Source organism: Symphalangus syndactylus, chromosome 19 (genome assembly GCF_028878055.3).
Source record: "Symphalangus syndactylus isolate Jambi chromosome 19, NHGRI_mSymSyn1-v2.1_pri, whole genome shotgun sequence".
NCBI lineage: Eukaryota > Metazoa > Chordata > Mammalia > Primates > Hylobatidae > Symphalangus > Symphalangus syndactylus.
The window spans coordinates 89,278,909-89,294,627 of NC_072434.2; the positions used below are offsets into that span (position 1 = coordinate 89,278,909).

The window sequence follows — 15,719 nt, forward strand, 5'->3', positions numbered from 1 at the left end:
GGGGAGGTGGAGGTTGCAGTGAGCTGAGATCACACCACTGCACTCCAACTTGAGTGACAGAGTGAGAATTTGTCTCGAAAAAAAAAATTTCCTAAACTGACAGATAAATGTTTCTCCATTTCCAGATTTGTGATATCAGGGCCCTGCAGTGCAGGGTTCAGCACGGGCCCCCTTGCTCTGGTCTAAGGATGGTGTTGGAGGTGGTAACATTATTTCAACTCTGGATCAAGCCAAGCCCAAATCCGGTTCCTCAGGACATTGCCGTTATGTGCATCCTCTTTTCCCCTTGAGGCAGTTTATGAAGGGCTTTCTGCCAAGTGTAAGTAAAAGAGGCCCAACTGATGTAGCGGCTTAATATTTCCTTTCAAGGATCTGGGTAATCACAGAGGGCCCCTCCTCCGGCCCCCAAATTTCTCTGCTGTTGGTGCTATGCAAACAAGTTTCTTTTGAATTATGAATGATCCTATTCGTGTCTCTAATTGTAGACATATGGGGTACTTGCAAGTCTGTTCAGCCTTTTAAGCAAATGTGTATGTTACCGACATTCTGATTTCCACAGAATTCTCCATTTATTCCAAATGGACATCAAGCCCATAAAACAATTCCTCTGGAGCATCAGTAAAGAACAAAATAGCAGGAATATGAAAATTTCTGAACAGAAAAGTTGTATTCCTGTTTTTTTTTCTTTTTTTTTGTTAATGGGAAGTTTCTATGCATGAACAATGAACAGTCAGGAAAAGAAATTAAGAAAACAATTCCATTTATGATGGCACCAAAAAGAATTGGCCGGGCGTGGTGGCTCACGCCTGTAATCCCAGCACTTTGGGATGCCAAGGCAGGCAGATCACCTGAGGTCAGGAGTTCGAGACCAGCGTGACCAACATGGTGAAACCCCTTCTATGCAAAAATTAGCCAGGCATGGTGGTGCAAGCCTGTAATCCCAGTTACTAGGGAGGCCGAGGCAGGTGAATCGCCTGAATCCAGGAGGCAGAAGTTGCAGTGAGCTGAGATCACCCCACCGCACTCCAGCCTGGGCAACAAGAGCAAAACTCCTTCTAAAAATAAATAAATACTTAGGAATTTACCTAACCAAGGAGGTGAATGACTTGTACACTAAAAAGTATAAAACACTGCTGAAGGAAATTAAAGAAGACACAAATAAATAGAAAGACGTTCTGCATTCACGAATTGGAAGATTTAATATTGTTAAGATGTCAATACTACACAAAGCCATTTGCAGATTGAATAAATTCCCTATCAAAATATCAATGGTGTTTGTGGCAGAAATAGAAAAATAGATCCTAAAGTTCATATGGAATCTCAAGAGACCCCAAAGAGCCAAAACAATTTGAAAAAGAACAAATTTGTAAGACTATAGCATCCTGATTTCAAAACACATTATGAATCTACAATAATTCAAACAGTGTGCTATTGGTATAGAGAGAAACATACAGACCAATGGAGTAGCATAGAGAGCCCAGAGATAAATTCTTGCACAGCCAAATAATCTTCAACAAGGCGGCCAAGACCTCTTGATAAGGAAAGGACAGTTTGTTCAAAAATGGTGCTAGAAAAACTGGATACCCACATGTAAAAGAATGAAGTTAGACCCTTATTTTATACCACATTACATTAGCTAAAAATTAACCTCAAACTCTAAAACACCTTCAAGAAAACATAGGATAAAAACGTTATGGCATTGAATTTGCCATATACAATAATTTCTCGTATACAACACCAAAAGTACAGTTAAAAAAAAAGAAAAATATGGATGTGAGGGTGATCTGGCTGTGGCACCTGTCACCCCATTGATTGCCAGGGTTGATTTGGCTGATCTGGCTGACTAGGCACGTGTCCCCTTCCTCCCTCGCTGCTCCATGTGTGTCCCTCCTGCAGCTGTGTGCTTGGTTTAAGAGGACAACCATTCCAGATAGAGGAGGACTGGTCTCTGTTCAAGGGTATATGAGGAGCTGCACTCCCCCGCTAGAACCTTCAAACAAGCTCTCAAGGTCCATTTGTAGGAGAATGTAGGGTAGTCAAGCTTCCAAGACTCCAGACACATCCAAATGAGGTGCTGCCTTTCTTAAAAAAAGAAAAAAAAGAAAAAAGAAAGAAAGAAAGAAAGAAAAAATAGACAAATGAGACTACCTCAAACTTAAAAACTTGCGTGCATCAAAAGACACAATCAACAGGGTAAAAAGGCAACCTACGAAATGGAAGAAAACGTTTGCAAATCATATATTTGGTAAGAGGTTAATATCCACAATATCCACAATTATTTAATATATAAGTAATTTCTACAACTCAGCAACAAAATATCAAATAATCCCACTTAAAAATGGGCGAAAACCTAGGCACAGTGGTGCATGCCTGTAGTCAACAGCTACTCAAGAGGTTGAATTGGGAGGATCACTTAAGTCCGGGAATTCAAAGTCAGCCTGAGGAATATTGCAAGACCCTGTCTCTGTAAAAATAAAATAAAATAAAATAAAAAATAAAAAGTTTAATGAAAAAAAGAAACAAAAAAACTATTAAAAAATGGGCAAGGGAGTTGTATAGACATTTTTCCAAAGATGACATACACGTGGCCAACAGGTACATGAAAAGATACCCAACATCATTGATCATTAGAAAATACAAATCAAAACCTCAATGAGACACCACGTAACACCCATTAGGATAGCTACTATTCCCCCCAGTTCCCCACCCAGAAAAACCCCAGAAGATAACAAATGTTGGTGGGGATGTGGAGACGTTGGAAACCTTGTGAATGGCTGGCAGGATAGCAAAATGGTGTGATTGCCATGAAAAACAGCATGATGGTTTCTCAAAAAATTAAAAATACCATTACCATATGACCCAGCAACCTCACTTCTGAGTACATATCCAAAAGAAATAAAAGAAGGCTCTCGAAGAGATATTTGCAAACCAACGTTCATGACAGCATTATTCACAATAGCCAAGAGGCAGAAGCAACCCAAATGTCCAATGAATGAATAGATAAACAAAATTTGGTCTATATACATGATGGAATACTTTGCAGCCTTAAAAAGGAAGAAAATCCTGTCACAGGCTATAACATAGATGAACCTTGAGGACAAATACTGTAGATTCCACCTACATGAGGTTCCTGGAGGAGTCAAACTCATAGAAACAGAAAGTGGAATGGTGGTTACCTGGAGCTATGGGGAAGGGAAAAGTAGAGCTGTTGGTTAATGGATATTGAGTTTCAGTTCTGCAAGGTGAAGGAGTTCTGGAGGTCTGTTTCACAACAAGAGCAAAACTCTGTCTCAAAAAAAAACATGGTTAAGATTTTAAAAATAGTCCAGTGAAACAGACAATGATCCTTTCTTTTTTTTTTTTTTTTTTTTTTGAGACGGAGTCTCACTGTCTCCCAGGCTGGAGTGCAGTGGTGCAATCTTAGCTCACTGCAAGCTCCGCCTCCTGGGTTCTTGCCATTCTCCTGCCTCAGCCTCCCCAGTAGCTGGGACTACAGGCGCCTGCCACCACACCCGGCTGATTTTTTGTATTTTTGGTGGAGACGGGGTTTCACCATGCTAGCCAGGATACAATGATCCTTTCTGTTATCCATCACCCAGCTCCCACAATCAACAGTTCAAGGTCACAATCTGCGATTACTTTAGGCAAAATCTGTGTAGAGGTAGGGATAGACTGATGACTTTTTTCTTTCATTATCCTCCTGCTGGTAACTTAACCTCGAATCCTGATGTTTTTGTAACCTAATTTCTTTCTTCTTTTTTTTTTTTTGTTTTTTTTTTTTTTTTTGAGACGGAGTCTCGCTCTGTCGCCCAGGCTGGAGTGCAGTGGCGCCCTCTCGGCTCACTGCAAGCTCCGCCTCCCGGGTTCACGCCATTCTCCTGCCTCAGCCTCTCCGAGTAGCTGGGACTACAGGCGCCCGCCACTACGCCCGGCTAATTTTTTTGTATTTTTAGTAGAGACGGGGTTTCACCGTGGTCTCGATCTCCTGACCTCGTGATCCGCCCGCCTCGGCCTCCCAAAGTGCTGGGATTACAAGCGTGAGCCACCGCGCCCGGCCTCTTTCTTCTTCTTCTTCTTTTTTTTCTTTTTAGATAGAGTCTTGCTCTCTCGCCCAGGCTGGAGTGCAGTGGCCTGATCTCTGCTCACTGCAACCTCTGCCTCCCTGGTTCAAGAGATTCTCATGCCTCAGCCTCCTGAGTAGCTGGGATTACAGGTGCCCGCCACCACGCCTGGCCAATTTTTGTATTTTTAGTAGAGACTGGGTCTCACCATGCTGGCCAGGCTGGTCTCGAACTCCTGACCTCAGGTGATCTGCCTGCCTCGGCCTCCCGAAGTGCTGGGATTACAGGATTACAGGCCTGGCCCCTTTCTGTAACCTATTTTGTGAAGTGACATCATACTCAAGGGAAGGGAGTTGCATAAAGATGGGAGTCTCAGTAGGAGAAGATCACTGAGGGCCACCTCAGAGGTTGCCCGCCACACTATTGGACTATTATTTGAAAGTTGTAGCTTTAGCACATACGCTTAGCATGTTTTTACCATAACTTTTATTAGGTACTTTGAATAACCATTTCATGAGGTACTGGTTTTTCCATTTTACAGCTGAGTGTATTATGTAATTTGTTCAAGTTCACAGAACAATAATCATAATTAGAACTCACACATCTTAAACTACTGTGTTCTATTTTGCAGGGTATTTTTATCAGTATTATATAAAAATCATGTTATTTAACATCAAAGTGTTCTATGGCACTATATCAATAATGGGTTTTGGAGAAATTTTCTTTTTGGATTCTTACTTGTAAACGTACTCTTCTTTGTATGTCACAATTGGTATGTTTGAATCAGAATGTACATATTACATTTGGCTGTTATAATATGTCAAGTTTCTTTTGATTTTGAGTCCTCTTCTTCCAACTCATTTAAAAATTTTTTTTATTTTTAATTTTTGTGGGTACATATTAGGTGTATATATTCATGGTGTCCTACTTAATTAAAAAATGTCATTGACTTATGGAAGATACTGGTTTAATTGATGTATAAAATATCTCACATCCTAGATTTGCTTGTTTGCTCCCTCCTGGTGTCATTTAACTTGTTCCTCTTTTACATTCCCCACCATTTTCTGTAAATGAAAGCTTTAGAAGCTTGATTAGATTCAGGTTCAATTTCTTTGGCAAGAATAGTTCGTAGGTCATATAGACATTAGTATAGAGCTCCCTACAAAATGCAGGCAATGTTAGATTATTCCAGGCAGCATGTGGAATCTCGCTCAAAAACTCACAATAATAGGGAATAAAAATAGCCCTAGTGTCCAGCCACTAGCTTCAACTTTTTTCTCCTCCTTGCTAATGTTAGCCAGCATTGATTACCTATTTTTGTCATTGTCCAAGCAGATATTATAAGCCAAGAACCTTGCTGAATATACAATGTGCACTAAAGAACAAGTAGATGTATATCTTTGTTGTTTTTTATCACAAGCGACAGAAACAAACTGTGCCTAACATGAAAAGTACCGTATTAAAAGGTCGTAAGATGGATTTACGCTTTCACCACTCGTTTTGACATAGTATTGGAAATCCTAGCAAGAGAACTCAGGCAAGAGAAAGGAATAGAAGGCATCCAAATGGGAAAAGAAGAAGTCAAATTGTCCCTCTTTGCAGATGACATGCTTATATTTAGAAAAATCTATACGGTGTCAGCCTCCTTATACAAAGAAAAAAAAATAGAAAAACCTAGACTCCACCACAAAACTCTTAGAACTAATAGACAAATTAAGTAAAGTATCAGGATGCAAAATCAACATACAAAAATCAGTAGTGTTTCTATACACCAATGAAGAACTGGCTGAAGTAGAAATTAAGAAGGCAATCCCATTTACAATAACTATGCACACACTAAAACCCTGCACACAAATTTAACCAAGGAGGTGAAAGCTCTCTACAGGGAAAACTACAAAGCACTGATGAAAGAAATTGTCAAGGACACAAACAAAAGGAAAGACACCCTATGCTCATGGATTGGAAGAATTAGAATTGTTAAAATGGCCACAAAGCAATCTACAGATTAATGAATCTACCAAAATACCAGTGACATTATTCATAGAAAGAAAAACAACTCTAAAATTCATATGAAACCAAAAAGGAGCCTGAATAGCCAAAGCAATCTTGAGCAAAAGGAACAAAGCTTGAGGCATTTTTCCATCTGACTTCTGAACATATTACAAGGCTACAATAACCCAAACAGCATTGTACTGGTATAAAAATAGACACATAGACCAGTGGAACAGAATAGAGAACCCAGAAATAAATCCACATATTTATAGCCAACTGATTTATGACAAAGGTGCCAATAACGTACACTGAGGAAAGGACACCCTCTTCAATAAATGGTGCTGGGAAAACTGGACAGTCATAGGCAAAAGAATGAAAGTAGATCTCTGCCTCTCAGCATATACAACAATCAACTCAAGATGGATTAAAGACTTAAATGTAAGGCCCCAAACTATAGAACTACTAGAAGGAAACACTCCAGGACATTGGTCTAGGCAAATATTTTATGGCTAAGACCTCAAAAACAGAGGCAACTAAAACAAAAATAGGCAAATGGGGCTATATTAAACTAAAAGGCTTCTGCACAGCACAGAAAACAACCAACAGAATGAAGAGATAACCTGTTGAATGAGAGAAAATATTTACAAACTATTCATCTGACAAGAGACTAATATGCAGAATATACAAGAAACTCAACTCAGCAATGAAAAATCTGGCCGGGTGTGGTGGTGCACACCTGTAATCCCAGCATTCTGAGAGGCCAAGGTGGGTGGATCACCTGAGGTCAGGAGTTTGAGACCAGCCTGGCCAACATGGTGAAACCCCATTTCTACTAAAAATACAAAAATTAGCCTGGCATGGTGGTATGTGCCTGTAGTCCCAGCCACTCAGGAGGTTGAGGCATGAGGATCGCTTGAACTCGGGAGGCAGAGGTTGCAGTGAGCTGAGATTGTGCCACTGCACTCCAGCCTGGGTGACAGAGCGAGACTTTGTTTCAAAATAAAATAAAATAAAATCAAGCTATGATCAGCACAACACAAATATCCTTATTCATTCATTAATTTGTTCAATAGTTATTTATAAGTCCTACCATATTTTACTCACTGCTCTGGTCTCAAACATTAATAAGATGTTGATCAGAACCGGGCCAGGGACAGAGCCCTATTGCACCTGCTCCCGGAAATACGTTGGCTGCTAAACAGCTCTTTAGAGAACATGGCTATTTTGTCTATTATCACTTCACCTAACCTATTTCCTCTAGTTTTGTTTAGGAACATGTCTTCAGGCTTTGGGCACGTGCCTTAATGAAGTGAGATCCACAGTGTCAAGCATCCCACCTTTTTCCAGACGGGTGGATTCTGCGTCTCTAACAACACCGTGGACCAGGATGTGGGTGTGAACTAGGTGTGCACCTCAGCTTTGCACTTCTTGCTGTGAACCTGTGGCAAATCACTTCAATTCTCAGAGCCTCAGGTTCCTCATCTCCAAAGAGGGCAGCAAACGCAACCTTGCAAGGCTGTTATGAGAATTAGACATAATATACTTCAAATGTCCAGTACATACTACTTGTTTTTCCCCTTTATTTCGGGTCAGCTTCTGGGAGAACAGATAGTACATACTACTTTTTGAACTTGCATATAAAAAAAATCAGAAAAGCAGCATTGATTTCCAGTTAGGGAAAATTAGATTTTTTTCAATTCCTATATAAATTCATGAGAAGTTTTAATTCAAGAATTTGCAAATCAGAGAAATAGTATATACAAAAATGATTATCAGATATTAAGACTATTTTATTATCTTTAATTTCAATGAGTTTTCTATTTATTTAAAATATACAATATGTGGTCATTGTAGTTACATATAATGATAGCTTACTATCATTATTGTATTAATATGCAATAGAAGACTTTCCCAAGGCTCAGTGAAAACTAAGCAAATTTTATTTTCTCTGTGTTTCATATGTAAAATAAACACCTCATACAGGATTCTGGAAAGATGCCATGCTATGCCATTTTTTTTTTGTTATTCTAAAAGGAAGGTAACCAGACACTGCTCGAAGAACTTAAATATTTGCATCTGGTTTTTAAAAAGCAGAGAGAAACAAAAAGCTGACAACTATATCTAGAGAGGGATATCAGGTCGGGGGAAAGAAGGGAGTCAGGCTGCTTTTTCACTATATAGCTGTTTTAACTTTTGAATTTTGTACCATGTGCATATATTATTATTATTTTATTTATTTATTTATTTATTTTTGAGATGGAGTCTTGCTCTGTCACCCAGGCTAGAGTGCAGTGGTGCGATCTCGGCTCACTGCAACGCCGCCTCTCGGGTTCAAGTGATTCTCCTGCCTCAGCCTCCCGAGTAGCTGGGATTACAGGTGCCTGCCACCACGCTCAACTAATTTTTGTATTTTTAGTAGAGACGGGGTTTCACCATATTGGCCAATCTGGTCTCGAACTCCTGAACTTGTGATCCGCCCACCTTTGCCTCCCAAAGTGCTGGGATTACAGGCGTGAGCCACTGATTGAAAAAATAGTTAATCTTTTTAAGTAGTGGAAAAATAATTTTAAATAACACTATCCTGTTCACTGAGTTTACTTCTATAAAATCTGAAAGCCGTAAATACAAAGAAGGCAAACTAAATTCCCAGAAAAGTCCCATTCAAGTCTGATAATACATGGATTAAATCAGTTAAATGAACCACATTAAAATAGATTGACTTTATAGCAATTTCTAATCTCTGCCTGCTGGACATTCAAATGAAAACTAAACTGTTTCTACAAAGATGCCCAATTCGTTGCAAACCAAGAACACCAAAATTTTAAATATGGACACTTTTTAGATACAATGAACAGGATAGTAAGCTATATTGATTGATTCATTGATTGACTGATTTTGAGACAGAGTCTTGCTCTGTTGCACAGACTGAAGTGCAGTGGCACAGCCTCGGCTCACTGCTACCTCTGCCTCCTGAGTTTAAGTGATTCTCCTGCCTCTGCCTCCTGAATAGCTGGGATTACAGATGCCCACTACCAAACCCAGCTAATTTTTATATTTTTAGTAGAGATGGGGTTTCACCATATTGGCCAGGGTGGTCTCGAACTCCTGACCTCAGGTCATCTGCCTGCCTTGGCCTCCCAAAGTGCTGAGATTACAGGCATGAGCCACCATGCCTGGCTAGTAAGCTAGATTTAGACATTAAAATTCAAAATCTATTTTTTCAGAATAGTTTGGGCAACTGTATAGGCTTTGTGATTGCATATTTGATTGTTGCTGATAAAGTTGTATATGAACAATCAACAATTTACATAAACCTTGACTGCCTATTTAAGGCAAATAAAACAAGAGTTTTCTAAACAAGATTGTGCACAAGAGAGAGATATTTAAAATTTCGGCCGGGCACAGTGGCTCATGCCTATAATGCCAACACTTTGGGAAGCTGAGGTGGGAGGATCACTTGAGGCCAGCAGTCTGAGACCAACCTGGGCAACACAGAGAGACGCTGTCTCTACTAAAAATACAAAAATTAGCCAGACGTGGTGGCACATACCTGTAATCCTAGTTACTCAGGAGGCTGAGGCAAGAGGATCGCTTGAGCCCAGGAGTTTGATGTTGCAGTGAGCTATAATTGTGCCACTGCACTCCAGCTTGAGTGACAGAGTGAGACCTTGCCTAAAAAGAAAAAGAAGCGACCCTCCCATCTCAGCCCCCTAAGTAGCTGGGACTGCAGGTGTGCGCCACCACATCCGGCTCATTTCTTGTATGTTTAGTAGAGACGGGATTTGCCACGTTGCCCAGGCTGGTCTTGAACTCGGGCTGAAACAATCTGCCTGCCTCAGCCTCCAAAACTGTTGGGATTATAGGCCTGAGCCACTGCATGCCAGCCGGAAGACATAGATTATCAGTAGACGCTCAATGGATGATGGCTCAGAATTTCTTTTCACTTTGTTTAGTTAACCAGAAGAAAATGATTTATTTCTTGCCATAGTCATATAAAACAATTTGCTTTTAAACTACTATGAAAGGCCTGGTGTGGTGACTCAGGCCTGTAATCCCAGCACATTGAGAGGCTGAGGTGGGTGGATCACTTGAGCCCAGGGGTTTGAGACCAGCCTGGACAACATAGTGAGTCCTTATCCTACAAAAAATAAACATAAAGTTAGCTGGGTGTGGTGGAATGAGCCTGTAGTCCCAGCTACTTGGGAGGCTGAGGTGGGAGGGTCACTTGAGCGTGGGAGGTAGGGGCTGCGTGAGCCATGATCGTGCCACTGCACTCCAGCCTGGGTGACAGTGTGAGACCTTGCCTTAAAAAGGAAAGAAGAAAAAAGAAAAGAAAGAAAAAAGAAAGATAGAGAAAGAAAGAAAGAAAGAGAGAGGAAATAAAGAAAGAAAGAAAGAGAAAGAAAGAAGAAAGAAAGAAAGAAAGAAAGAAAGAAAGAGAAAGAAAGAAAGAAAGAAAGAAAGAAAGAAAGAAAGAAAGAAAGAAAGAAAGAAAGAAAGAAAGAAAGGGGAGGGATGGAGGAAGGAAGGAAGGAAAAGGAAGGAAGGAAGGAAGGAAGGAAGGAAGGAAAAGAAAGAGAAAGAGAAAAGAAAACAGAAATAAGATACATATGAGATTTGATGCTGAGCAAATATAGTTGTGTTGGGAGAAAACTTCCCCCAGCTTGCCCGGAGCAATGGTGTTACCTCCCTTGTGAAGTTCCTGGCACTACAGTAGGTACGCAGCCAAAATAAGACCCCCTCCTGCTTCCACAGTAGCCAAGGTTTCCTAACTCCTGCCTTTAAATTGAAGAAACTGTATCAATGTCTCCTAATGTAATAGTTCCATAGCTGGCAGGAAAGAAAACCAAACTGAAAGAGCCACTTGAGCAGAGGAGGTAGACCAAACCTGTTCTATTGGTTGGCATTCAGGGAAAACTCAGTCACAAGGCATCACCTCAAGACCATCCAGAAAAGCTCCTTGGGCCCTTGATCCAGAAAGCACCCAGTTGGTCTCCTAGAGAGCGCTGTAGGGATTCTGAAATCATCACATGTGGTTTTTAACCCAGCCCCAGTTGGATGTAGATGTTAAGAACCAAGAATTTGCCCTGTAGGTGTATGACGAGTTGCTTCTTCATAAGTTGTGTTGAGACCCAGCAGGCAAAGACACACCTGTTCAAAGCTAATATTCTGTTAAACAATAACCAGGGATTACTCATGAAGTTCCTCCAGATGTCTGAAGACTCCCAGGGGCGAAAGGCCCCAACTGAAGGGCCTGGCAGTTGTTCAAAAGCCACACTGGATTACTACAGCTTCCAGCTGCTCAAATGGAAACTGCCCATGTCAAAGAGTTCTAGGAGCAGTGTAGTGACCCTTTAACTACATGTTACTTTAACCTGCATCTTCCAAACTCTTTGAGTTTTTTTTTCTTTTCCAGGACATGAAAAAAACTCAGAATAATTAAAAAAAAGAATAGCAGTAACTACTTTTTCCTGTGTTGCTGCTTGTGCCAGACCCTGTAGAAGTGCATGATATGCTACACCAACTCCATCAGTATTTCTTCATAACAATCTGCAAGGAAGTATTATTGTTCTTATTTTACAGATGAAAAACCTGAGACCCAGAGAGGTTAGGTAATTTGCTGAAGCTTACGTAGCTAACAAGTTGCAAAGATCGGATCTGAATTCAGGTTGGATTGGCATGAATACCCCAATCTTTGCACTCAGTATACAGTGTCATACTTATATGCAGGGTTACAATGTGCTTGGTAAGGCAAGAAATCTCTACCAACACAGGATTTTTTTGAGGATTAACTAAGAAAACATAAATAAGCACACAGCCTGTTGCCTCATATACATTAGGAACTCAGTAAATGCTTATTTTGTTTTAAAATAATTACCCTACATTCTGGAAAATGTGCCATGGAATGGGACAGGCCCACAATGGTTTTTCTATAGAGTTTTTTAGTGGGTTCTGGGGACAACTATTATATATTTTAAAATAGCAATGCTCACATGCTCCATAGTAAATCAGTTGGCCAAGTTAAAAATAGATTCTAAACATAGCAAGAGCAGAAATTCAATCTAAGACACTAAGTCATGGAAAGCAGTTGACAGTGGTTGCAACAGAGAAAAGGAAGCGCAGGCACACACTGATTCTACATGTGGATAAAATTCTCCAACCTCCATTTCAGGTTTGTTCTATTCTCTATAGCAGAAAACACACACACACATATATGCATACATGCATATACATATGCATGCAAATAAACTAAGATGACACATTCTATTTATCTGCAATAGCACCATTTACAAATCTATTAATTTTGAAGTTTTGGTACTTATTAGCACGTACTAGACACACTACAACAATATATAGTTCCTTAACATTTTTAGGTGTAAGAGAGAGGATGGTTAATGTTTAAAATATTTGGGGTGCAGATACACAGATGGCTAGACTGGTAGATAACTAGAAAGGATGGGGACAGAAGCTATATACCCTCTGTGCTCAGTCAATTTACAGTGGCAGCCTTAGAGAGTTGAGTTAACGCTGCCATTCTGTCATTTGAAACCCTGGGAACTGGTATGCCAGATAAAACTCCAATCACTGTGCCAAGGACTCAGGAAAAGGCATGGAGCTTAGGTTCTCCCTCAGCCTCCTACTTTTAAACCGTTGTTTGGAGCACACAATTACTTTTCTCTCAGTTGCTAGGGTGGGTGCTTCAGCTGTGGGTGTGACTATTTAGGGAGGAAGCCATGAAATGTATATCCTTAATTCACATAGTCTTATTCCATGTACGTCAAGAAGAGAATGACTGAGGGATGTCTATTATAAACTGGAGTAATGGCACATCACACCAAATAAACCTTTCCATAAGATACTAACATAAAAGCAGATCCATTATAAATATAAAAGAAGAATGATACAAAGAAGATCAGCACGGTCCCTGAGCAAGGGTGACACATGAATTCATGAAGCATTCCATATTGTTAAAAACACCAAAACAGGCGGGGGGCAGTGGCTCATGCCTGTGATCCCAGCACTTTGGGAGGCCGAGGCAGGTGGATCATCTGAGGTCAGGAGTTTGAGACCATCCTGGTCAACATGGTGAAACTCCGTCTCTAATAAAAACACAAAAAATTAGCTGGCCGTGGTGGCACATGCCTGTAATCCCAGCTATTCGGGAGGGTGAGGCAGGAGAATTGCTTGAACCCGGGAAGCAGAGATTGCAGTGAGCCGAGATTGCGCCACTGTACTCCAGCCTGGCCAACAAAGCGAGACTGACTCTGTCTCAAAAAAACAAAACAAAATACCAAAATAACAACCAAAAAAACCTACAGAAAGACTTACGACACAATTGATAATTTAGGATCAATAACTTTCTCCTTTTTTTAAAAAAAAAGCTTGAAATATATTTATTTGTAAAACACCATGGGAAATAGAACAATTGAGGATAAAAACATAGGAGAGTGGTTATCAGTGCAGGTTTTGGAGTCCGGCTACTTGTGTTTGGTCAATACTAACCGTGAGTCTTTTTTTTTTTTTTTTTGAGACAGTCTTGCTGTGTCACCCAGGCTGGAGTGCAGTGGCGGGATCTCGGCTCACTGCAAGCTCCGCCTCCCGGGTTCAGGCCATTCTCCTGCCTCAGCCTCCCCAGGAGCTGGGACTACAGGCGCCCGCCAACACGCCCGGCTAATTTTTTGTATTTTTAGTAGAGACAGGGTTTCACCGTGTTAGCCAGGATGGTCTCGATCTCCTGACCTCGTGATCCGCCCGCCTCGGCCTCCCAAAGTGCTGGGATTACAGGCTTGAGCCACCGCGCCGGGCCTAACTGTGAGTCTTTGGACAAGAAGTCTCACTTCTCTAGGTCATGGTGTCCTAAAATGTCATAGTATACACTTCACAGCGTCATTGTGACTGTTAAAGTCCTGTATGCTAGCTCTGATCCTGGCACATAGGATTCTAAACATTAGCTATCACCATTTTCTAAAAGTAACAGAGGCAACAGATTACTAAATACTTAAGTGGATTACTGTAATTGAGGACTGATTTTCCTAGAAGCTAAGGAAAAAAAAAAGGTTTTACTTTCTGACAAAGAAACAATCAGCATATATCAATGAAGACTGCCGAAACTTAAATAGGAGATTAGTAAAGGAATCTTTGAATACAGGACATTGCATCAAATAGCAGGTATTGCAATGACAGCTTTGCACACCACAGAAATAATTGTTTACATGTGGCGCCTTCTGTCCACTCTCTAATAGAGCTGAGGGGTAGAGCACTACATTGTAACTCATGTAGTGGAACTGAGACATATGCTCCAAATTCTTTGCCTTCTGACTTCTTATGGTTAGGACACGGAAAAATCCAGAAAACCGAACATATGAAACTTGCAAACGACTGATAAATCTTAAGTGTATGTTTGGCAGAAGCAGATCATGCTTTATTCATAGTTAAGTTATCTAAATTTTTGGCTCGACAAGTATTTGTTTCAGACATTGAACAAAGGTATATGGCTTATAAGGATGAATAAGAAGCATTATTCTTTTTGCTCTTTTTTTTTTTTTTTTTTGAGACAGAGTCTCGCTCTGTCGCCCAGGCTGGAGTGCAGTGGCACAATCTCGGCTCACTGCAAGCTCCGCCTCCCAGGTTCACGCCATTCTCCTGCCTCAGCCTCCCGAGTAGCTGGGACTACAGGCGCCCGCCACCACGCCCAGCTAATTTTTTTGTATTTTTAGTAGAGACGGGGTTTCACCGTGTTAGCCAGGATGGTCTCGATCTCCTGACCTCGTGATCCACCCACCTCAGCCTCCCAAAGTGCTGGGATTACAGGCGTGAGCCACCATGCCAGGCCTATTCTTTTTGCTCTTATATGGTCCACATGTGGATTAAAGAAAGACCACATGCTGGTCAGGCGCGGTGGCTCACATCTGTAATCTCAGCACTTTGAGAGGCCGAGATGGGCGGATCACCTGAGGTTGGGAGTTTGAGACCAGCCTGACCAACATGGAGAAACCCCATCTCTACTAATAATACAAAAATTAGCCGGGTGTGGTGGTGCATGCCTGTAATCCCAGCTACTCAGGAGGCTGAGGCAGGAGAATCGCTTGAATCTGGGAGGCGGAGGTTGCAGTGAGTCAAGATCGTGCCATTACACTCCAGCCTGGGCAACCAGAGCGAAACTCTGTCTCTGAAAAAAAACAAAAAACAAAAACAAACAAACAGACAAACAAACAAAAGATGCTTTAGATACTTGAGGTAAGGGAAGGAAATCTCAAATGAAAGTAAGAGTCAAATTTCTAAGCTGGGCATGGTGGAGCACACCTGTAATCCCAGCACTTTGGGAGGCTAAGACAGGAGGATCGCTTGAGCCCAGAAGTTCGAGACCAGCCAGAGCAACATAGTGAAACTCCTGTCTCGATAAAATAAATAAATAAATAAATAATGAAAAAAATGTAAAAATAAATTTCTGCTCTCCTCCCAGACGGAAGGCCAGTTGGTGCTGCAGGGAATAAGGTTGCCTAAAGATAGAATCATGACAGCATTTTACTTAGGAAAGAGCTATGGATGAACTTGAATACTTGGATAAGTTCATGGTTAATATGTCAGATTACATATGCCACATAATATAAGGAAATTGTTATACCCTGAAAAACGTTAAGACCGGTTAATTCAGCCCTTCTCTTT

At 40.9% G+C, this 15,719-nt stretch overlaps 1 non-coding gene across 1 annotated transcript; it reads left to right on the plus strand.

Moving 5' to 3' along the window:
• The first annotated feature begins 12,917 nt into the window (after nt 1-12,917).
• LOC129459047 (U6 spliceosomal RNA) lies at nt 12,918-13,023 on the plus strand. Its single transcript, XR_008649863.1, has one exon. It is a non-coding gene; the product is annotated as a U6 spliceosomal RNA (small nuclear RNA).
• The last annotated feature ends 2,696 nt before the right edge of the window (nt 13,024-15,719 follow it).